Source organism: Tiliqua scincoides, chromosome 3 (genome assembly GCF_035046505.1).
Source record: "Tiliqua scincoides isolate rTilSci1 chromosome 3, rTilSci1.hap2, whole genome shotgun sequence".
NCBI lineage: Eukaryota > Metazoa > Chordata > Lepidosauria > Squamata > Scincidae > Tiliqua > Tiliqua scincoides.
Genome location: NC_089823.1, coordinates 99,568,449 through 99,594,094, shown reverse-complemented (window position 1 = coordinate 99,594,094; position 25,646 = coordinate 99,568,449). Strand labels below are relative to the sequence as shown.

Genomic DNA, 25,646 nt, shown 5'->3' with positions numbered 1-25,646 from the left:
TTTGCCAGAAAGCAGCCTCACCGTAATTTGAGGCTGGCTAAGTTTAAATTTTGAACTGCCTGACAGCTAATGAGATGTATGTTTATTTGCTTTCTTGGAAAATACTTTATTCCTCCCTTTTTGCAAGCCCAGTGTTTTTGCAGTGCTTTAGCATGTGAAGATAAAAAGAGGAAAAAATGAGCAATGGGCACATTCAAGAAAACAATTTTGAAAACATGATATATGGGAGAGCCTTGCATGCAGCAACTGTTACCCTGCACATGCCTGATCTTGTCTGATCTTGGAAGCGAAGCAGGGTCAGGCCTGGTTAGTACTTGGATGGGAGACCGTCTGGGAGTACCGGGTGCTGTAGGCTTATACCATAGTCTTTTGAGACTGAAGGTTGCGAACCATTTCTTGTATTCATGCTTCTGGGAGAATCTACAAGCTGAGAAAAAATATGATGTACCTCTCTGGCCCCACTGCCATTTTTAAGCCAACAAAATATGTTGTCACCTTCTGCATGTGCTCTGTCCTCCTTTCTCTTGCCCAAGTACTCCTCACTTACACTAAGAACTAGACTTTGAGTCCAGTCCTATTCAACTTTCCAGCACTGATGCAGCCATGCCAATGAGGCATGCGCTGCATCCTGTGGTAGAGAGGCAGTCATGGAAGCCTCCCCAAGGTAAGGGAACATTTTTTCCCCTTACTTTGGGACTGCATTGCGACTGCATTAGTACTGGAAAGCTGGATAGGATTGGGCCCTTCGTTTTCAACCAGTCTTTGTACCAATGTCCAGGGCTCCATTACTAATATTGCATCTATTATTCATTCCCAAGGACTCTAGTATGAGCTCTAGTCCATGTTTGGTTGGACTCATTGTGAGTCTTGCTCCATCATTGCTTAAGACATCTGCCCAAGCATTTCATCACTCCTCAGTAAACCAGCTGCTGCAGCTGTATGATTTGGCAGAGGTCATGCAGAGACAATCTGATCCACAGCCCTAGCGATTGTAATGATTATGAACACCTTGTTTTCTGCCTTTTTCTTTAGACCTTCCAAAGGTTGTGTGAGCCTGGAAGATACAAATGCACTTCACTTCAAGTTGTTTTGTTTCCAAAAGCAGCATGCATTTGTCATATACTGGTGTATCCCTGGATGTCCTGGATGTAACCTGAAACCTTATCAACACTGACTATTTGTAATTTAATGAAGTTGGCTCTAACCACAGCTCATGTAGATGCAGACCCATGCATACCAAGTATTGCACACACATCTGTGTTCTCCATCGGGACATCCCTGGATGGCAGAGGAGTTATAGGTGTGCACCGGAGTTTCCTTGCCTGTAAAAAAAAGTTGCTGGATGGGAGAGGATAATTTCAGAGTATTGGACTCTGATAAACATGGGCGAAACTTACCTCTGGCACTCTTGGGTCTCCCAGTGGTTGGCAGTCACAATTTTCCTCCCAGTGATTCCTTCCTAGAGAAACTAGGATGTTTTGTCCTTTGTTTCAGAGCTATGCTATGTGACAACATTTCAGAACAACATGAGACATTTTGGCTTGGCTTGGCTTGGCTGTAACAGATATGCAGTATTCTATTGTCGTGTGGATAAGTGCATGCCCTATTCCATTTTGTTCTTTGGGTTGACTCTGCCCCATTCTTTGATCTTCTTGTCTTCTGAATTAATTTGGTAAAATTCTTTCTGTGTTTGTTGAAGTTGTTAGTTCATGCCTGTTTTCCCCCTTCCTGATTGGTTAGTGATGAAAACTGCACAAACGGAAAAATACAGACTGCATACTTGAGCAAAGTCTAGAACTCAGGTTCTTATGGGACATTCAGAACCAGGGAACATCCACTAAAATTGAGTGTCAGAAGAGTTGGAAGAGACAAAAGAAAATGTTTCTTTACCCAATGTGTGATTAGTCTGTGGAACTCCCTGCCACAAGATGTGGTGATGGTATCTGGCCTAGATGCCTTAAAAAAGGGAATTGGACACATTTCTAAAAGAAACTTCCATGACAGGTTACAAGCCATGATGGGTATGTGCAACCTCCTGGTTTTAGAAGTAGGCTACCTCAGAATGCCAAGTGCAAGGGACTGGCAACAGGATGCAAGTATTTTGTGTGCTCCCATGGGCATCTGGTGGGCTACCAAGATACAGGAAGTTGGACTAGATGGACTTTTGGCCTGAACCAGCAGAGCTCTTATGTTCTTACATTTAAAACAGAACGGCAGGCTGCTAATGGCATTTGGGTCACTTTGTGAACCAGATAAGGTAACTCCAATTCTAGAGAGAAATTTGAATGGAGAAAATGTTCTAAAGATCCCTATTTGTGATTGATTCTTTTAGACAGATACATTCCCATGTCTATATACATTGCTGGTTTTGCTGAGCTGCTATTTTCAACTTAAATTAAAACTTCAGTCTCCTAGAAAGTGTATAGCATGTTCTGCGACTTGAATGTATACGTGAAAAAGAAATTGTGATTTTCTTTCTTTCTAATGACACCAGAAATCACTTTCTTATAGGAAAAGTTGACCATTAAAATATACTGTTTTTCAGGAAGCTGGCTGATGAACACAGGGCGGTCACAGTACAGCTGAGATAATGGGCAAGATGTTATTAGAAAGAATGCAGGTTTATTTCTATCATCATTGTTTTTGTTTTTTAACCGTTCCTCTTGAAGGCATTAGGAAGGACTCCAGATTGTCTCTTTAGATAATAACTTCAAATTTAGAAATTGGTTTCACGAGTGAGGCTAGTTATTCTGGAATGATGATGCTGAACTTTTGAACTGAGATAGGGAGAAAGAGATGTCAACTTTCACTTTGATTAAATCTGTACCTTTATTCATTTGTCCCCTCCATGTCTTCACAGTGTCAAACGTATAAAGCAGGAAGAAAGGCAGTCCCTGGTCAGCCCACTATGTTAACTTATCCTTGTGATCTTTCTCAGTCTCTTGGCTACTCTGATGGAGGTGGTGACCTCAGTCTTTGAAATAGTGAGCTACACAAGATGTAACTTGATGTAGCATATTTATCCAGAAGGGATTTCTGGTTTCCTCTCCTGGCTGGGTGTGATGCCTTTGATGGTAACGAATGGTGACGAGAAAGTACAAAGTGAATGGAATAACTGGGTGGCCGTGACAGATGTAAAAAGAACACGAAGCTTAGCTAACTCTTCCTTTTAGAATTAGGCCAGCACCAATCATTAGGGAACTGATTTGGATCAATTTGGTTCCTTCTTACTTTTGCTGATAAATATACAGCAATGTTCAGATTCCATCCCCCCCCCACCCCCCGGTGCCCACAATTTTTCATAACATTTCTGAGATGCTAATTTTTTCACTTGCAGCTTTCCTGACAGCGGTTAGGTGAGATATCTAAATAATATTCTGCATTGCCCACATACTCCAATAAATCACAAGACAAGGTGTTATGAGTTATAATGGGCCAGTTTGTGCATTGTAATAGATATTCTGCAACAAGAGATAATTATCCTAAGACTCTCTATTCACTCCCTCTAAGTGTGGCTCTTACTTTGGAGAATACAACCATCAGTATGTATCCCAAAGCTGTAGACATCCAGCAATATAAGCCTCTCCATGTCTGCCCCTGCAAACAAAGGGTAAAGGAAGTTTTGAATTGTATTGCCCATCCCAAGCTGAGATCTACCCCCTCTGGCTCTTGAACTGTCCCTGACCTGGCCCAGTCCCTGCCACAATCCACCCACGATCTTCCTCCAAACTGCTCTTAGCACAAACTTGCTGGTGACAGTGGACGACAGCAGAATTCTGCAGGCCGGTGGTTCTCCTGTGCAGGCTCCAGTTGATGGCGCTGGTGTGCCTGGCTTGCAGAATGGTTGGGCAGCTTTTGCACCATTCTGTGCCATTGGCTTACAATACATTGACTTACAATACTTACATGGTAGACTGCAAGATCAGCTACCATAAGGCCCAGATAGGATTGGGGGAGTTGGAGTTGTTACGATTGAGCTGCTGTTTTTTGTTTGATTTTTTACAGGAAATTGTTTTTTCAACCATATATATTTTGAGGGCTTTTCTGTATGGGGGGGATGCTAAGCATTCTTGATGAATTTTTAAAAGTCAGTATTTTAGAGGGAAACATAGTTCCCATCTAAGAAAACAGAGGGAGCACAAATGAATGCTGCAGAGAGAAAGTGGAACACTATGCTGGGGCCAAAGGTCGGTCCAGTAGAAACAATAACCACCCACTGAATTGGCTGTGATCAGGACTTTCCATAATCTTACTTATTTGTCAGTTGTTAGTCATATATCAGGACTATCACAGACTCTTTTCTGCTACTGTGCTAGTAGTTAGCTCAAGTTAGTTAGTGCTCAAGGCATGTACGTAATATTGAGAAAAAGAGTCAATAGCTGCTTTTAAAAAAATGTTGTTATGGATGTAGATTATGTAAAAAAAATGTGGTTGCTGTAAATGTTTTAATGATTTTAATGCTGATGGCAGAATAAAACACAGATTATACAGCAAGGAGAAACCTTTCAAACTATTTCCCTTGTGGCCGTCTCATTGGAGTTGGCAAATGCCTTCTGGGAGGTTTGAAGCATCTCCAGATCAAATTGATTTCTGCATAAGTACAATCAATTGTTATGTTTCTTAATTGCAATATGGCTGCCCCTGCCTTTGAAAGCAGCAAAAATGCCATCCATCAGCCTATCTTTACCAATAAAAATGACCTTGCATAATTATTAAAAATAAAGATTCATTTTATGTTCATTGATTTGTGGATATCCTTACCGGTGATTGCCACTTGAGAGAGATCCTATTGCTGAAACGGAGCTATTTGATGATATGGCAGCTAGGAATATGGAAGTACTGTTTTATGATGCAATCCTGTGGTCCCTGAGGGATGTAAAGGATGTTTGCAGCACTCTGGAAATAAGCAGAGCCGGCGGGAACACCAGTACCATAGCGCTGGCACTGAATCCCAAAGGAACACCAGGTAAGCTTCCATCGTGTTACACAGGGGTGGTGGGAGGATGTAACAGGATAGGGGAGGGGGTAGGTGTATCAAGGCCGGGAAGGGGGTGGTATCAGTGGCAGCAAAATCACTGGTGCGCCAAGGATCTGTTTTGTGCTTTGTGTGGACCTGTGTTTTTGACCTTGTTTACAAATGACTTGGAATTAATGTTGAACAATGAAGTGGCCAAATTACTTCTACTTCTGGGAGAATCTAGGAGGCCACAGTGGGAAAGAGATTGCTGGACTGGGTGGACTTTTGGTCTTACATAGCAGGGCTTTTCTTATATCCCAAAAGTAACTTTAAAGGCATCTGGACACTGCCCTCCAGGATATTCCCTAGCACATGCCCCATTCAAACGGATGGGAATGACACAAAGAATTTCCCAGTGCATTGTGATTGCAGCCAACCACATGACCTGAGCAGCCAACCACAGTCCTGCAACATAGCAGCCATACCATCCACGTGCACAAAAAAAAAACCCCAAACAGGAAAGAGCAATCTCACGAAAGCTGTCATTATTGGACTTACAGTGGTTATGTGTTTCATGCTAGTTCAAGTTGTGGGGTAAGCCAGGCTATTTATAGATGTAAGGAAAGTAAATGTGGTGCAAGAATGAAAATCCACAGGTGCCCTGAAATGACTGAAAACTCAGTAGTTAATGTGCCAGCTGAATCATCTGGACTGAACGGCCCTTCTTGAACATGTTAAAGCTGAACATTTTATTGCGCTTCTGTAAATTGAAACACCCACCTTTTATTGCCTGCTCAACAGGGGGGCCTGTGGGAAACTTCCAATGTTTTCAAGTATCCAATAATGTGCCAACATTAGGGGGAAAAAATGTAGAAAGAGTTCAGTTGAAATAATTTGAAAGCTCAGCCAAAGCTACTTAGAGCTTCTTAATCTCCAAACCTGGTTTTGAAATCTGTTTTTTTTCCCCTGTTTTTTTTTTCCTTTTGAATTCAGTAACTACCACCAGAACAGTTTTGACACTTAAAGTTCCCTGCACATCTAATCATTTTACAGCATTAAAAATATGAGTTTTAAGTTATGGCTACTGGGAGCTCTTCATTCAGTCAAAACTGTCCTCAAAGCAAAAATATTCTGAGACCCTTTAAGCACTTATTGGCTGAATGGGAGCTGCTTTTCCATGACTCCTGTGTGGCCAGGAAGACAACATTTAATGAGCAGCACACAAAGTAGATTTATCAGAGAGAAAGAAAAAGGAAAGTGGAATATGATGATTTGGTGAATACAACAAATAATCTCATTCATGTTTTCACTCTTGTCTGAAGGAGATGGCACTGAAATAGTATAATACATGAGTGCATGTTTCCTCTCAGGATCAGGGCCTTGGTTGCATACCAGCTGAAGACTTGGAGGTTTTGAACTGACTCACACATCCATGTACACCATTTAGGGCGCAATCCTATCTTGCGCTGGAACAGGCAAACCAGGAGGCTTGCGCTGTATCCAGTGTGAGATACAGCTGCAAAGTAGCTTAGCCGAAGGTAAGGGGAAACTCTTCCCCTTACCCGTGGATAAACCACTGCAGCCCCTATGCGTCTCCTTGGACTTGCACCACCTCAGGAGATGGCAAAAGTCCAAGGAGAGCAGAGTGGCTTGAAGCCTCTGCTCGGGAATGGGGTTGCGATCTGGCATAACAGCTGAATCCCAGCCCTGCCTCCCACTCCCTGCCCACCCACCCCCAGGGACTGCCCTCTCACTAAGTTCAGCTGACGCAAGACTCGACCTACAAGCCACCACAGAGGCTGGATTCAGCCTCCGTATGCCAGTGCACCTCCATGCACTGGCGCGGCTTGCTTCCGAAGAGGCGTGAACATGCTTTACGACATGTTTGCAACCCTCCTAGGCTGGCATGAAGGACTTGGCCCAGTCTAATTCATTGTTAGGATTGCGCTGCACATGTCTCAGCCATCACTGACCGTGTAGACCACCTCCATGGATATCATAATACTGGTTGTTGTTGTTGTTGTTATGAGTCTTGCTCAAAAGTCTACCTATCCCGTTTCCTATAGTGGGTAACTTGATACAGTGAACCCTCCTTATCTGCAGTTTTGCAATCTGTGGATTTCACTCAATGTGGATCCTGAGCCTATGCTGGAGGGCCTCAGAGGACCTCCTGGAAGTGGCCAGAAGTTCCTGCCAGTCACATCCAGGAGGTGATCTGAGCAGTGGCGTCACTAGGGTTCACGTCACCCGGTGTGGGAGGCCAGCGCGTCACCCCATGCAGTGGGCGGGGCAACGCCCCAGGTGGTGGGCGTGGTGATCTACCATCGCCCTGCCCCCACTGGTTTTTGTTGTTGTACCTTTTGATAGAATAAAGATATTTCAACGCAGTTTGTTTCATCGCATTCTGCACGAAATTACACATTGATTGATATATAACATGATGGTATTATTTTTGCAAACTGATTTTGGTCACTAGTGGTGTCACCTCTCCCCCAGGGTGTCAACTTACTAACACCTTATTGGAGCAGTTCTCAAACTTTTAGCACTGGGACCCACTTTTTAGAATGACAATCTGTCCAGGACACATCATAAAGCAAATTAAAATAATTATAAATAAATTAAAGTAAAATAAATAAATAAGGGAAAGCCAGTCCTGTTTCACCAAGTGAATTTTCTCTGCAGCCTGCCTGCAATAACACGCATCCCCCAAAAAGAATCAGTAAGATTTTCACCTCTACCCAGTACCCAGTTCAATTTAAGTTCTTATATTTCAAGCATATCACTATCAGGACCCACCTGGCTTTACAATCTGAGAGCCCAATCCTATGCCTGCCTACTCAGAAGTAAGTCCCATTATAGTCAGTGGGGCTTACTCCCAGGAAAGTGTGGATAGAATTGCAGCCTAAAACAAAAAGATTCACCTTATCCTGCCAAGCCTCTGTTTCATTCTTTTTATGTGGTGGTGGTGGGGGGCTGCCTTCTGGAGCATTTGTTGAGCTCCAGTTAAGAACATAAGAACAGCCCCACTGGATCAGGCCATAGGCCCATCTAGTCCAGCTTCCTGTATCTCACAGCGGCCCACCAAATGCCCCAGGGAGCACACCAGATAACAAGAGACCTCATCCTGGTGCCCTCCTCTGCATCTGGCCTTCTGACATAACCCATTTCTAAAATCAGGAGGTTGTACAAACACATCATGGCTTGTACCCCATAATGGATTTTTCCTCCAGAAACTGGTCCAATCCCCTTTTAAAGGCGTCTAGGCTAGACGCCAGCACCACATTCTGCGGCAAGGAGTTCCACAGACCGACCACACGCTGAGTAAAGAAATATTTTCTTTTGTCTGTCCTAACCCGCCCAACACTCAATTTTAGTGGATGTCCCCTGGTTCTGGTGTTATGTGAGAGTGTAAAGAGCATCTCCCTATCCACTCTGACCATTCCCTGCATAATTTTGTATGTCTCAATCATGTCCCCCCTCAAGCGTCTCTTTTCTAGGCTGAAGAGGCCCAAACGCCGTAGCCTTTCCTCATAAGGAAGGTGCCCCAGCCCCGTAATCATCTTAGTCACTCTCTTTTGCACCTTTTCCATTTCCACTATGTCTTTTGCATCAATGTCTTTTCCACTATGTCTTTTGCACAGTTTCATCAAATCAGGACCATTCTGGTGGCCTCACATTTCCCTTTGCCTGAACTGCCCAGGAGCCAAGGCACATTTGCTTACTTGTGACTAAACGCGACCATGTGGCTTAGTTTCGCTTTCCATAGGGCTCAATACATTCGCCACCTTGGAGGGAGGGACCTAATTCTTGGGTGTTTTTTTTGGGCTACATTCATTGGATCAGGACCATTCTGGTGTTGTTGGATTCCTCTCCGCCTGCCCTTTCAGACGGACTAAGGCACGTTCGCCTACTCGCGAATAAATGCATGATACGGCTCGGTTTCATGTTCCATTGGGCTCCATGCATTTTTTGTTTTCCGGTTTTTTGCCAATAACTTTTGATAGAAAGGAGATGTTTCACTCCCATTTTTTTGCATTGCATTCTGCTGGAAATTCCACATCCAACGGTATATAACATGGTGTTACTCCTAACCACCGCGATTTTATCGCGTCACCCTCCCAGTGTGCATCACTCCCCCTGCGTGTCACCCGGTACGGCCCGCACCCCCCGCACCTCCCTAGCAACGCCACTGGGTCTGAGGAGGAAGAAGGTAGTGCATGCCTCCCTGTGCCTCAGAAGTCCTCTCTGAGACTTTTGAAAGGCACTTCTGGTTTGCTAGTAGCTCCCCTCCACACACATTTCACTATTTTCAGAATTTGATATCTGTGGGGTGTGGGTCCTGGAATGGATCCCCCATGGATACTGAGGGCCCATTGTGGTTTGGGAAACACAATGGAGTATGAAGGCAACTGCACTCTTTTGAGCATATTCAGAGGTATTCAGTGCCTCTGAATAGGTAGAAAATGTAATGAAACTGAAGTGGCCTGTAATTTTTGTGTTTGATGTCTGATTACACCCATAACTTAGAGCTTGATGTAATTGAAGCATGGTTCAGTGATGCTTGGGGTCCTTGATAACTCATTCCCTCCAGAAGAGTGAGCCCACAACCCTACCTTTGAATCAAGTTCACATCATAACTATTGTACATTTAGCATGGCCGTGATTTTGCAGTGGAGTTAAGGGATGGGTCGCAACCATCAAATTCCTCCACCAGAATGTTTAGCTTCCCTAAGGGCCAATGACACCTCTCAGGTTAGCATTTTCCCTTCTGTTGCCAAAGGCCAGGAATGAGTCTTTTAATGGATAGTAGTCCTTCTGCCCCTAAGCTGCTGGGAAAAGGCTAATTGCTTACACTTCTGAACTTACCTTTTAGTGTGAACTTACCTTAAAGCTGTATAATTTAAGGTGTCAAGCCCAAACTGAGAGAGAGGCAGAACTATGTAAAGGAAGGTATAAGCTGAAAATTGCCTGGGCAGACCCCACTTCAGAATATGAGAGCTGAGTTAAATGAAGTTCTTTACAGGGTGGACATAATGTGCCAATTCCATTAGTCCCAAGGGCACCAGCTAAGGGAATTTTTGCTGTTGTCCCTGCAGGGAGGTAGCTTGGTAGTGTTGGCTAAGCAGAGGAAATGCTGCCTCAGAAATAAGAATAATAAAAGACTATCATGGCTGGTAGATGCTAATAGTACCTGTTTTTGGTGCTTATCTCCATCATCATAGATGCACTGAACCTCTTAGAAAAGCAGAGGGAGAAAGAGACAAAAGGGCGAAGTGTCAGAAGAGGTAGACAGAGGGAAGTTTTGGTCCACTATATTTTTCATTGCATGTCTCTTTCAAAAACATTTCAGATTGTGACCTTTGGTACACTTGGATACCTTGAAACTAAGCACACTCACTTGGCCTTGAGTCCCACTGATTTAAGTGAAAGGTGCTTCTAAGTGACATTAGTTAACTATAAATAGTGTGAGCAAACTATAAATAGATATACATAAACTCATCTCTCTGTATCTGAAAAACAGGTATTTAAGACTGTTGATGAATGAAGTGCATAAAAACAGGCTCCAGCAAGTGTTGATCTTCCCAAATTAAGAATCTGGGCACAATTACAATGTTTGGAGAGTGTTTCCTTATATTCTGACAAGCTTTTATTTTTAAAAAAACATCCTACCCATTTTTGAGATTTTTTTCCCTTTACTATCATTAGATTGCATGATCACATCAAGTGTCACATCGAGTGACATCAATGTGTCACATCAAGTGTCACATCGAGTATTCTGTATCAGGAAAAAGTTTGCCTCATAGATTGGATTTGGATGGCTTCCTGACTCACCTTGTAAGGGATCTGGAGCAAATGCTGAGGAAATATATTATTAGGCAAACAAAGCATTCTTGATGAGAGAAATGAACAGAGGAGCAGGAGGTTAGAAGCAGTGTACCACAGCTTGAGAATACTAGCCTAGAAAGTCACTCAGGCATATCAATTCAATGACATTAAACATCTGGAGAGCTACCAAGTAACCCGAATATGGCTCCTGAAATGAACCACATCAGGAACACCTGCCGGCAAGTAAAAAGTGCAAACGGAACATTTCAACAAAGATAACACTTCCCGGTATGTGCTACAGATTTGTTTTTGTTCTTTATTTCCTCTTTGCAAGAAGTAGGCATGATTATTGCCATAAGATAACAGTCCTCCACAAATGGACCAAGAATAACAACTTGATACTTCTGAAGTCATGGAGGAAGCGACTGCTTCAAAGCAATGGGTGTTGGCAAAATACACCAGGAAAAAATGCTGATAAAGTTAACTGGACATGGTTCTCATGCATGTATTGGACTCAATGGTATATGTGAAGATCAATCTCTTGCTACATCTGTGATAGCAATAGAAGATGAGATATCTACCATTGCCATGCTGGTTGCTTGGGTAACTAGCATTGGGTAGGCTGAAATAGGGGGATGCCACTCCTTTCTTGTCTTGGTCCCTGGGACACAATAGCTCTCTGGGGAGATCCCAGATGTCTTACAAGAGACTGATAGCCTCAGTGGACATGCACATACTACTTGAAGGGGACCAGTGGAACACCACAGAGGATTATCTCTGGAGCTTGGCCAATGTTGTCAAAGTCCAGTATGAAGAGGATGAAGAAAACATGGTGGTCAAACAGTCGTCCCTTAAGTGGAGAGCAGTGTGTCATGATGAGCAAGATGCCAAGGTCCTTAAATTACTTATATTGCTACAGTATCAGTTGCCCAGTTGTATAGCTCTTGTGCATGTTTTATTTCAAAGAGCAATAAATAACCTAATAAATAATAAATAATCTAATAAATAATAAATAAATAATCTAATTGATCTTCTAGAATAATCTAGATAATGGATCTTCTGTACTGTTGAATTATTGACAAAGTGTATTGTTCTTTGCCACTATATTTTAACATATTTAATGAGTGAAGCTTTTAAAATAAGGATAATCTAAAAAAGAACAACTTAAAATGGTTGCAATGAAAAGAATGACAATAGTGCAATAGCCCCTTAAAGACAAGGCTGATTTTTATTGAAGCACAGTGAGTCCTGAACCCTGAGGTGCTTTGGGCTGCCATCCTGTATGAATTTTCCTGCGAGTAAGCCCCATGAGACTTACTAATGAGACTTACTTCTGAGTGGTTATGCATTTAGTGTGTTGTTAGACTTGTATTTTTTACTTGAACCTGAACTATCACCACCCTTGTTGTTGCCTCATGCAAACTGCTTTTCAAACTGAAGTGAATTTCAAAATTAGTTCATGACAAGATGATGGGAAGACTCCGCTGTCCAAACGGATAGATAATAAGTAAACAATACCAGTGGGTGAGCATGAGGTTAAGGCATAATAGTACCTCAGAAGCATAATGGATCGTGGCCTATCCCAGTAATTGTGGCATGAGTAGGCCAAAGCCTTGTTTCCACAGACTAATAGTGCTGTTCCACTACAGAATGTTTAACAGTACCATAGCTTCTACATCTATTTATTCTGAAGTAGAAATGTTGCAGGCAGTGTATCAGAAAGGTACACTGTTATGCAAAAGCTTATGCAATGTTATGCAAAGGCTTTGAGCTTTTGCAGCATTCACTTGGAACTAAGGATGCTGTTAAAGTTTGACCAAGTATGGGGCACTGGCTGAGGGCCCACTCCAATGGAGGGACCACCTGGCCAAGCTAACTCCTGAACCATCAGCACTGGTGGTACTGCACTATCTGGAGATGGGGTGGGGGTTCCATGAGGGGCTCAATGCAGAACTTTGCCCCAGGATCCCCAGCAACCTGGCTGTGGCATTGCTTGGAAGATAAACAAAGACTCCACTTGATTTGAGGTACATCAGTGTATTTGCTCATCCTTATTTTAAAGTGCCTTATGGGGACAAGGGGGGGGGAACACATTCAGTGCAATATTGTAAAATCTCTTTGAATGGAATCTATCTTATGCCAGGTTTTCAAAGCGCCTTTCACTAAACTTATCATTTGTATGTAGCTCAAGTGATGTTTAGCTTTGGCATTATTCTAATCCTGAATATTAAAAGAGAGCCAAATCCTCTTGTTAATCGCACAAAGTCCTGTTCTGATATTCCCTTCAGTTGATTTTAGGAGGAAAAACTCTGCGGGTCAGGTGAATGCAGAATCAGCCGACAGGAAAGAGAAAGAGGAACTAGAAGACAGGCATGAAGCTATCTGTTGTCCATAGAAACCGTTAGTGAGGGTGAAGGCGCCAATCAATTGGTGTAGGTGCCATCCCAGTGCTTTCCTGCTTCTTTGCCATAGTCAGTGTTGGGATAAATATACACACTGGCAAAGGAGATAAGACATCGGACCTGCAAAGAAGTATTCATGCAATGTGGCAGCAGAAATCTAACCACTTTAGGATTTTATTCCTGCAGTTGAACTTTATGTTGTGGCTACAAAGCACATTCATGCTCATCTTGGTTCTGCTTGCAAGCTTTAGGGCAGGAACAATTCTGGTACAATGCTTGCATATGCACATTGTTGAACTTGGAAGCCTTTCTTAGCTTTTTTGTAGAGACAAAGGCAGCAGTCCCAATAGACACTTTCCCAGGAGTAAGCCCTATTGAACAAAATTAGACTTATTTTGGAGTAAACATGGATTGTGTGGAAAGTAGCCTAATTATAGAGAAAAACAGATGGAAACATTGAACTACAAATGATTCGTACCATCAGTTTGGGTCAGACTTTTGGTGCATTTACAGTACAATCCTATGCATGCTTACTCAGAAGTAATTCTCGTTTTATTCAGTGGGACTCACTCATACAAAAATTGGTATAGGACTGCAGCCTTAATATAGCACTGTCAAGTCTAAAGAGAAGCAAGCTGTCAAGGTGCGATTTGGGTTTTTTCCAGGCCTACTTTGATCTTGAAGACAATCAGAATTGAACTTCAGAACTTATGCATGCAAAATATGTGATTTATTTATCTTCCATAAATATGGGGACTGATAGTGCAATGCTATACATGTTTGCTCACAAGTAAGTCCTACTTTGTTCAATGGAACTTACTCCCAGGAAAGTGTGCATAGGGTTCTAGTGTAAAACAAGTAAATATGCTATTCACTGAGACAGTTGTAGTTAGCACGTCTCTTGGTGGTGGTGATGATGATGATGATGATAATAATAATAATAATAGTTTTGTTGTAATAATAATAATAATAATAATAATAATAATAATAATAATAATAGTTTTGTTGTTGGGGGGGGAAGCACAGATACCGTGCATGACGAAGTAAATAAAAATAAATGAGTGTATGGCCAGCAAGATATTTCAGTTACTAATTTTAGTATATTTTATGGACTAAGCTCACCCTACAAAATCATTTTTTAAAAGACATGTTGCCTAAATCTACACACGTATGTGTCTTTTCAATTTGAAATGACTTAATTTAAACCATATACACCACTCTTTCAGAATGCAACATGTTTTTTTTTTCTTTTTTCACCTTAAACTTCAGCTAAATTGAAACATCTCTGCAAAATCCCAAGTTAAAGATATTGTTGGGGGGGGGGGGGAAGTAAATCTCCACCCTTAGTAGAAGAGGAAATATATGAACTGAACTGGTCCATAAGCATAACATTTAGAAGAATTCAATTTATTTCTGATTAGGTAGTGAATTTAACTTGATGTTTTATTAGATCTGATGTTATAAAAGGAATTCCATAATATAATTGTATAGCTTAGCTATTTAATACATTCCTTAGCAAAGAGGACCCTTCAATCTATGTGTGCAGTTCTGGTGTAGTCAAAAGGTTGGGAATTACATCTTATAATGGGTCATTACTGTTGATTCTGACGGATGCTAAACTTAGCTCTGCTCTTGATCCTCTCAATAGCCTTACATTTCAATGACTAGCAACAACTTCTTTACAGTTTGGCACTGTTAAAACAGTTCATGTGTACAAGAAAATAAGGTAATGTTCTCCACCCACCCCACTTCCAGGGAACCTGTCAAAAATTTTCCAGGAGCCAGGGTGCTACACCTGATGGGGGTAGTGAACAGTTGCCTCTGTCTCTCTCAGGTTAAGTACCCACACTAAATTGGGGGAGGAGTTACCTACAAGAGCCTCTGTAGAATTTGGTTTGTATGGTATAAACAATAAAGTGGCCCAGTTTATACAATCAATATCTTGTCTCATGTCGTCTGTGGTGGGTACTCTTGCAAATTGGCAGCCTCTACTGGTGTGAATGTTGGAATTTTCTCTCTCTCTCTCTCACGCGCTCTCTTGCTTTCCCCTGCTTAGCACTAGAAAATACATATATTTCCTTTAGAAAGGAACTGAACAAATGTATGTGTGTCTTCAATTATGTCAGAGAAACAAGCATTTCCCACTGGAAGAATGCAGTTTGTTAAATAGCAGTTGCAGTTGTCTGTGGCTTGAATTGAGCCCTGATGGAAAATAATGACCAAACTCTGCTTGTCATGCATCTGTTGCAATCAATAGAACTCTTCATGTACAAAGTGACACATGTGTGTAAATATTTGAAGGAGTAAGATAGAAAAAAAGGGTCCCTGGCAAAACCACACAATACTAAATTGAATGTTGAAACAGAAAAGTCAAATATAAGAAACCAGTCTTTATTAATTCTATTAGAGCAAAATATGTTGTCATAAAGCTGTCACTGGAGGATTTCATTGTTCTGAAGCATTGCATGGCCATAGAACAGCCATTAAGAATTTTAAAAAAGTTTTTAACCTTTAATGGAGTACATGTAAATACCTCCCTTAACTCAAAGTGCTTAACTTGCCAACAGGATCATACTCCAAACTCCCATGGTGAATAGCAGTAGAGGTTAAAATATCCCGCTCTCCTGCTAAATTCCAAAGAGCTAGAACTGAAATACTGTCTATCTAAAATCTGAGCAGTTTTTGCATTATGTTCATCTTACAAAGTATCTGGGTTTCGTGATCAGACAGATTACAGTGGCGTGAGATTTTTTTATTTTGCTTTTGTGAATTTCAGAAGCACCTCACTTTTATTTTCCACAGGTATTGCAAACTAATTGTGGCAAAGCAGTGTCGCTCTGTTTAGTAACATTTTCCTTCCTCTTCGCCATCCTGCAGTGGTTCTTGCCATGCAAGTTTCGTTTGCCCACCGCCATTGAATCAGTTTAGGTTGTGATCCACTAAGATTTGGTAAATGAAATCAAGATACTACATTTGCTGCAATGACTCAGAGCAAACTGTATAGGATTACATCCAAAGAAAGTTAATGACAACTACTGAAAGATATGAGAAAAGTTCATTTCCATGGGTCTTTGCAGGGCTGACCTAAGACTTCCTAATGTCTGAGGCAGCATACTAAATACTGCCCCCTCTTACCCAGTAATGTGCAAAGTCCTGCTCCTCCCACTCTCCAATGTTCTAGATAAGCTCTGGAGAAGGTTCTCTGTTGTGGTATATATATATCAATGTTACTATGTCTGAGAGGGATGAAAGGAGAAATCGTAATTCAGAAGACTGCAGCTCGGATTGACAATATAATTAATCTAAACAATAAAAAATTGGCAAGCAAGCTATCTTCAGCCTCACCACTGCTAATTTATTCTGACTCGCCTATCTAGCTTTATTCCAAAGAGACTGACAAATTATAATCATATTAATTAAACCAAACAAATTAAATGTGGCCTACGTCTAATATTGTACAGCAAAGGTAATCATTCAAGTTCTTTGGGATTATCATTTTGGTTCCTTGGGAAAAAAAATCAGTCACACATCCATTTATACATGTCCTCCATGATCAAACTTTGCTCAAATCTCTGTGCACCTTGCTTTAATTGAATCACTTTTGATCACATATCCTTTTCCTGCAGAGTGACACAGGACAAGAATGATCGTTATCCACCTTCCTTGTTTATATTTCTCATTGAGTAGCTTTTCTGTAAAACCAGCGCCTTGAATTGTATCCAGAAACTGCCAATGGAGTTGATTCATTGCAGATGTAATATCTGCCGTATAATCAGCCCCAGGGAGCAATCTGTTTGCCACATTTTGAATGAGCTGAGTTGCTGAATAGTTTTCAAGAGCAGCCCCACATTCAGCATGCTCAATAGACAATGGTCAGGCCTCTGTCCCTGGCACAGATGGCATAGCTGCCGAAGCTGAAAAAGGCAGCCACGGACATAGCCTGGACATTTAAAAAGCTGAACTGGGTCCAGGAGAATTTCCAAATCACGGATCTTATCCAAAAACAGGTTCATGGCCTACTTTAAGGCATATTAGGCCTCCCGCTATCAACAACTGGCTTGAGCTTGACCACACAACTTTCCTTACAAGTGTCCAGTGGCTGAAATACCATTGAAATAGTGCAATCAGATGTATTTCCAATGACAGAAGCCAAAGAGAACTGGAAAAAATGAAGTAAATGAATGGCTAAAAGCAATAAAGAGTTCTTTAGTCCATAAAGGTGGCCGGCTCCACACACCAGCAGTTCACAGACACCCTCTGACACTGGTACATTTGCACAGAGGGTGGAGGATGATGGTGAGGGAGCAGAACAAAGCAGTGATGGGGCAGGGAGGAGGGCAGATCGGGGCTAGGAAGGGGGGTGGTATAAGTGGTAGCAATGCATGCATGGCAGTATCCTATCCCCTTTCTTGGCTCTGATCTCCTGACACGGGTCCATATGGACTTACGCCAGTGATGTACATGGCACAGTAGACCCAGGGGGCTGGTGCAGGCTTACCCTGGGGCAAGGGAACAAATGTTCTCTTAACCTAAGAAAACCTTCAGAGGCCTTAAACTCCCCTGAAGGATACAAAGGATGCCACATTGCCGCAGCTGCATTACCACACAGGGAGTTTAGCAGGATTGGGCTGTTTGACTTGTAAGTAAAATGGAAAATTGTGACATTCCCAACCGAGCCAGTGATATTTGTACAAGGCCTCCCTTCTGCATGTGCATGGCCCCTAGCTGGATTTCATATATGGGCTGGCACATATATGAACAAGGGAAAGGAAGGAGTGAGAGTACATCAACTAGCCACACATCCAGTGCCAATGCATTCCATGACCAACCAATGCCTCCCACCCCTGTATTCCTCGCATGCGTGAAGAGATAACACTGAACATAGAGGGAATCCTTTCCTGCAATGGCCATATGGGATCACCACAAAGACTTTCAGTGGTTGGCATAAAAATTTTAAAATGTACATTAAAAAGACCCAAACAAATGTACCCCAAATATTTGACATTGTAGGTTTTATTATTTTTTCTCCCCAAGCCTGTAGAGCAGTGGTTCTCAAAGTTTGAGGGAACTTTATTCCTTCAGTAAGTTCTTCCGGGGCAGGGGCTAGGGCAGTGATGTGACGCTCCCCGACGCGACACTCCCCGAGGCTTGTAACGTTCACTAAAAGTGGGTGCAAAGCACCTCCTGCAAAACAGAAGTGCTTTGCACCCGCTTTTAGTGAAAATTCCAAGCCTTGGGGAGCACTGTGCAGGGCTGCGCAGGGCTCCCCACACCTTCTTAAAGGGGTGGGGGAAGCGTTACACGAACTGGTGGGTCTTGATCAGGGGTACTCAATAGGTGGATCGCGATCTACCGGTAGATCGCGAGGCAAAATGAGTAGATCGCGGAGTGCCGACCCCCCCCTTTCAGGTGCCTCTGGGAGGAAACGCTGGGAGTAAGGCCCATTGTACTCAATGGGGCTTACTCCCAGGTAAGTGTGGCTAGGATTGCAGCCTCACAGCCTAATCCTAGGCATGTCTACTCAGGAGTAAGTTCTGTTATACTCAGTGGGGCTCAAGGTACACCAATATACGTTGTACACATAAATGTTATATGTTATGATGGCGCGAACATTGTAAAAAAAACTCTGGTAGATCTCCGGGCCTTGCTGGGTTTCAAAGTAGCTCTCGAGCCAAAAAAGTGTGAGCACCCCTGGTCTTGACCCACCAGTTTGAGAACCACTGCTGCAGAGTAACATCAATATCATAGTATGGAATAAGGAAACTTTACTGATCGTCAAGTTCTCTATGCTGCTACAGCTTTTGTGTTTGCTATAGCTGTGCTAACTCATGTGCCTGTTTAGGGTCACAGTCCTATCTGTTTTCCAATGAATAAAAGTGAATATGTCTTTAATGATAAGAGAGTACAGGTGTGTGAATTGGTTGGAATGGATTCATAATTTAATTAGGTGTTCCATAAAGGCGGAAAGTCTAACAATAGAAAGAAAGCTTACATTTAATTGGAAAAGAAAATGGCTGTCATGGCAAGAATATGATTGCTCCTAATCTTTTGTTCAGGTTGTATATGGGGGTCAAGACAATCTTTTCTTTTGCGCTTTGCAGGGTAAGAACAGTATTTGTGGAGCCAAGTGATTTGAATGCTGCTTTCACAATGAGGCCTGTAAAATCATTTAGAAAATATTCCCTCTGCAACTGTACTAGTCTATAGGATAGATTTTGGTTCCCTCATATCTCATAATGCTGTGTCAAAGAGGCCTGAGAAATCAGTAGCACTGAAACAAATGTGTACGTGCGTTGTGAGTGTGGGTGGGAACACATTTTCCAGAAAATGTTAGTGAAAGCACAGTATTTCCCTCACACAAGTTCTATATGTGATTCACATGTGTCCAATGACTCCACACCCCTGGCAACAGCTCCTCCCCTTCTCTGGCAAATGCCCCTGCTTCTCATATACCCAGCACAAAGAGCCCCCTCGCCAGTGGTGCTGTGTCTCCTTCAAGAGTGTGGCAGAATTCTCCATCCCTCCGTGGGCAATTTAGGAAGGAAAAGAGGAGGAATTAATTTCCTCAGGTGGAGGCAAAGGTGGAACTGGCCTGTAGGTGGAACCCAAGTAGGACCTTGGATGAAAGAAAGATGGAACGTGGAATATGTGAAGTATGTGGACTTCCTTGCCTACACTAGCACCATTCCCTTTCTCAATTTTCTGCTGCTCTTCTGACCTTATACAGTGTTGAGCAAATTGTACTGCCTGTAAAGCACATGGCAGAATCTTTGGAGGGAAGGTGTAAGGTACAGCCCATCAGCCGGGCTGCTATGAATTCTGTAGAGTGGTAATAATAAGACTTCCAAAAATAATTCGCATTTCTCCTGATTGTCTTTGTTTCCAACCAATGTCTTCTGTTCCCCCAAAGTAAAATAATTGTACTCAGGAAGTTATGAATATGTGCAAGCATGCATGCGTGTGTTGCAAATCGGACTTGCATAGCATGGCATTAATTTGCTCAACCGGCTTTACTGAGCTTTTGACTGTAATGTTCTGTCTTCAAATGTGTGTGATTTACATCTGTCCTGGACTGTAGCTTCAAAGGCTGGCAGCTCTAGGTAGTTCGGCGATAGTATCTCAAAACTGTTTGGCCTCCAGTAGCTCTGCATTGCCTGGATCAAATGACCAGGAAGGGGATAAAGTAGACAACCCGCTTATAAAATGAGTTCCCCTGAGCTAGTCTAGCTTTTTGATTGGATAAATAAGGGTGCTGTGTATTGCAGACCACCAAGAGTCACCGTTATCATGTTGACATTCTGGAACTGAGAAGATAGGTTGAAGACATAGCATGAATGCTGAATCATCTTTGCTCAGGGAGAGATGACTGAAATAATAAAGACAGATTGATCTCTGGTCTATTGCACCTGCTGTTTTTCTTGACAGCATTTTGTTAAAGTGAACTGAAGGATTTTGACTAATATTGCCAGGACTGCTTTGTTTCTTTGAGCTCTTGTGGGGAGGGGGGACCCTTCATTTTCTAATACTGCAATCCTATGCATTTTTATTCAAAAGTAAGTATAGTATCACTGTGTTCTGTGGGGCTTACTCCCAGGTAAGTGCGTGTAGCACTGCAACCTAAGACAGTTGTAAAATGCTGGCCTCACACATTTTTTTTTAAAGGGGAGGAAAAGAACATGTTAAATGTCATGACTATGTTTCAATTGCCAACTCCACCTTGACCTAAATAAATAGATGTAGTATGTATTGTAACCCTTGTAATCATCACATCTTCAACATAAGATGAAATGGCAACATCAAAAGATCCCTGATGGTAAGCTTGGTTGTGTCAAGGTTGAGCGAAGGGCTGTCAGTGACTGCACACTGATCCAGGGCTGTAGTGTCTAGTGGTTAGCATACTCACTCTCTTCCTGCTTCCTTCTCACCCTTGTGTTGAGCTCAGGATGACTGGAGGAGGAGATAGAGCAAGCTTCCATTGGGGAACGCTTCCAGTGGGGAATTAAACTGGAACTTCCGGTTTCGTCGCGCTTGCAACTTTCACTGTTTAGAAGCCGCAGGGAGCCCTGCAACCGCTCCGCAGGTCTCCCCACACCCCCTGGAACCTGGGAGCACATAAGTTTTGTTAAAAAATAGGACTCCCTCCCTCGACAGGGGCGCAATCCTGGGGATCACTTTGCTGCCCCGGCCCCCGCCCCCACAAAGACTTATCCGGGGAGTAAATCTCCCCGGAGATTTGAGAACCACTGACACAGAGAAGTTTGAGAACCACTGACATAGCGTCTATAGAATTAAAAGTGAAGGCTTTGGAGATAAGGAAATGTTTTGTGTAATCCTTCAGTCTAGTCACATCTATCTCATGTGATTGCTTTTTTCCAACAGGTAATGCTGAAGTTAATTTCAGTAACATCTGTGTTAATGAGAGGCAGCCAGTTAATTATGGGCATAATTTGTTATTTTTGTTCCTCAGAATTGGGATGTCCTTAGAATTATTCTCTGCTAATAGGTAGTGTAGGGTAGCATCTACAGTTTACTTGCTCTTTTGGAAAGATTGCTTGCTGCTAAGGAAGGAAAACTGTGAATGCAGCCCATATACAATAATTCCCAAATTGGCAATAATTCAAATTGGCAGTAGACTAGATGGTGGGGGGAACTGTTGTTTTTTTATAGCAGTGTTTTTCACACTGTAGGTTGGGACCCATTATAGGTGGGTCGCAAGCCAATTTCAGGTGGGTCCCCATTTATTTCAATATTTTATTTTTAATATATTAGACTTGATGCTACCATGGTATGTGACTGCATTTGGGAAATGTAACACGCCTGTATTTTTAACAAGCTACTATGTATATTCTTTTAACAATGATAGTCAATGGGACTTACTCTTGGGTAAGATTGCAGTCTAGGATTGTTAAAAATGTTCCTGCTTGATGATGTTACTTCCAGTCATGACATCACTTCTGGTGGGTCCTGATTCTCAGTCTAAAAAGTGGGTCCCAGTGCTAAATGTGTGAGAACCACTGGTTTATAAGATTTTTATCCTGCCTTTCTCCAACACCAAAGGGAACTCAAGGTGGCTAACAATATCCACATAAAATAAAACAATATATATTGAAACAATTAAAACCTTAAAACACCCAGGATCACCAATTAAAATATGTCATTAAAAAGTCACATTTGCTGTACTATGTACAGTTTGGACTGTCACAGCTCAAGAATGCTATTGCAGAGCTGGAAAAGATTCTATAGAGGAAGGCAATCAGAATGATCAAGGGGCTGGAGCCCCTGCCTTATGAGGAAAGGCTACCATGGCTTTTAGCTTGGAGGAAAAGCATTAGGCCATGATTTAGACATAAAATTATGCATGGTTGGCAGCGGTTGGGTGGAGAGAAGTTTGTCTCTCACAAACTCGATATTTAAACTAGGGGACATCCAATGAAACTGACTGGTGGGATATTTACATCTTGATCCTCCTCTTGGGCAGCGCTGCTCGGGTGCGTTCTGCCCAGGAATTCTGGTGGCACGTGTATTAGCGCACCACCAGCGTTTACCCTGCCCCCTCACGAGACACAGGACGGGCCAGCCTCGCAGCCGATTGGCTGGGGGCTAATTGGTCTGGGGCCACGTGCAGGCTGCTCGGAGAAGCCCGCGCAGTCGGAACCAGGCAGCGGTCACCCACCCGCCCACCCTCTGGCAGTCCGAGACTAGCTGGTTGCCTTCTGGGGCCGGGTAGGAATTTTTGCCATCAGCCTAATTGGCACATCGGTTAGTGGTTTTTTGCCTACCCCGGACTGTGGAATTAGGGGCGGAATGGGGGTTTTCCATAGGTCTTCTTGGTCACTTTAGGCAGGTGTCGTGCGGGTTTTGGGTAGGTAAGGTCATATCGGTGTACACTGCAGGGTGGCAAGGGCCGGGTGGACTCCACGCTTGGTCATGCTGGCATTCCCGGCTGGGTGACGCAGGCTGGATGAACCTCGGCCTGGTGGTAAAGGCGCACCGCGGGTTCGCTCGGGTAGCCTGAGCTAGCCTGCCACCCTGCCCCTTCGGGGTGACAATGAAGGGGGCGGCAGGCTTGTACTGACGCTGCCCAGAGTCTGGTGTGATCGCCCAAATCAATATAGGGGGAAGTAGATGGGCAGCTCTGTTTCCCCCATGTAGAACCCGCATGACTTATTTGTTAGGCCCTGTTGCAATCTGAAGTATATTTAAATAGTTAATAAAGTGGCCATTTGTACCATATGCCCTTGCCTGTGTCTTTATTGGGGGGTGCTGGGTAAATTGCTGTTGCAAACATGCCATTAGGCACATTGTGGTGACTGTGAAGAGAGGCCCTGGTGGGAAGGTGAACTCCACTTGGTACTGGGCCTCCATGCCAATCGGAGGATGGCGGATACCTGCAAGTAGTGAGTATTCCACCACTTGGCAGGAAGGCATTCCTGGGCAGGGGGAGGGACTGGGGAACCTGGGTGGGGAGAGGGTGGCACACAGGGCAGTTCAGGCCCAGGAGGGAGCGGAGATGGCAGCAGTGACCGCCACCAAACCTATCCCCCCCTCCTGTGCCAGACAGCCCTACACGGGCTACCCAAATCAAGGATTTCACTGGTGCAGATCCGAGTAGCCCCATAGGGGCTGCAGGGGTGCTACATGTGATAAAGGACCCAATGTCCCCTTACCCCGAGGAGACCTCCAGCTGCTTCTCCTCCCCCCCCCCCCAGGGTAAGGCAGCGGCCATTTTGGTGCCGCTGTACTGCGGGGTGAATGACAGCATAGGATCGGGTGCTTAGAATATATTAAAGGATATATTTATTCACACAGCATAAAATTAGTCTGGAATTTATTGCCGCAGGTTGTGATGGTGACCACTAACTTGGATGGCTTTAAAAAGGGATTGGACAACTTTATGGAAGACAGATCTGCCAGTGGCTCCTCGTCATGTTGGTCGTGCTCAGTTTCCGGGTTCACAGCAGCAGCATGAATATCAGTTAAAAGGGAGCAATGAAGCCTTTTTTATCCTGTTTGCAGACTTCCCAGAAGCAGCTGGTGGATCACAGTGTGAAACAGGATGCTAGACTAGATGGGCCTTTGGCCTGATTCAACAGGGCTTTTTTTTATGTTCCTGTGACTTGTGGCTATTTATTGATTTAAATAGATGTATGTACATTTTAAACCATCCATTTCCATCCATTATATCATTGTTTTATACACAAAACAAGGAGAATACTCCAAAATGATAGGATACAAATTATTTCTATGCAGTTAGAGGGTTAGATTAAGTTAAAATACTTTTCTAGGCAAGAATAAAGGAAACCCCCCCCCCCCATTAAAGAAAGATCCTTTCCCAGTCAAAATATCAAGGAAATAAAGCTGAATATCAAGCATGACACCCATCTGTCTTCCATTCCTTGTCTTGCCGAGTTTTAAGACAAGATTGCATTGTGAGGAGACCAAAGAAAATAAACACAAAACCTGTCCTTCTCTTCAGGGAACAGTCTTAGTTTAAACTTCTTCACACAGCAATGCATATTTTGAGAAACCAAACAAATGTTCATTCAACAGAATGTAAATTTGCCAGTATGACATTTGTGCTTCATGGTCAGGAATTTTTTTTTTTTTCCTTTGAAAGACACACGGCTCTTATTGCTAAGTCATTGCAACTGAATGTGGCAATAAAAAGGCAGGGCTCAGAAACTGGAACAAATGACCACCACCACTAGAAGAAGGAACAATTTGCTAAACAGACTAATTACTGTAAATCTGCAGCTGGTGCAGATATGTAGCTAGCAGACCTCTGCTGCCCTCCATAGTCTAAAACATTTTGGGCAAGTGCACCCTGGTCAATGTCTATGATCAGACTCTTTCTTGGTTGAGGCATGCCAAAGCTGTACCACCTAAGGTGCCAAGATGGATTCTGGTTTTCTTCACCACCACCCATGATCCATGTCTCTGAACTTGGGAACTGGTTTTTTTTTTTTTTCCTTGAGAGATTCCAGTACCTCCTCATGATCCCCAAGAGATTTTGGTTGGCAACCTTCAGTCTCGAAAGACTGTGGTATAAGCCTACAGCACCCGGTATTCCCAAGCGGTCTCCCATCCAAGTACTAACCAGGCCTGACCCTGCTTAGCTTCCAAGATCCGACGAGATCAGGCATGCGCAGGGTAATAGTTGCTGGTTCAAGAAAAAACCCCCACCAAACAATGCCTCAGGGTGACTGAGGCAACTTCTGTACTCACCCCCCCTCATTCCACCTTCCAAGGGTAGGGCTAGCCCAAGCTTAGTCTCATACCCTCCCCCCCCCCACCAGCCCAAGTCAGCATCCAACAAGCCACACTGGATCCATCGAGAAGATATTGCAGTGTTTGTCTGAAAGGTGAATGTCATTGGGTCTGTACCAGTGCCGGGGAGATGAGAATATACAATCCTTCCAAACCCAACACAAGATGACTTAACTCCTTTTTGGCTTTAGACC

At 43.1% G+C, this 25,646-nt stretch overlaps 2 pseudogenes; one reads left to right on the top strand and one right to left on the bottom strand.

Annotated features, from left to right (window-relative positions):
• The first annotated feature begins 235 nt into the window (after window positions 1-235).
• LOC136646579 (5S ribosomal RNA) lies at window positions 236-355 on the top strand (annotated as a pseudogene).
• Window positions 356-25,233: 24,878 nt separating this feature from the next.
• LOC136646226 (5S ribosomal RNA) lies at window positions 25,234-25,350 on the bottom strand (annotated as a pseudogene).
• Between the last annotated feature and the right edge of the window lie 296 nt (window positions 25,351-25,646).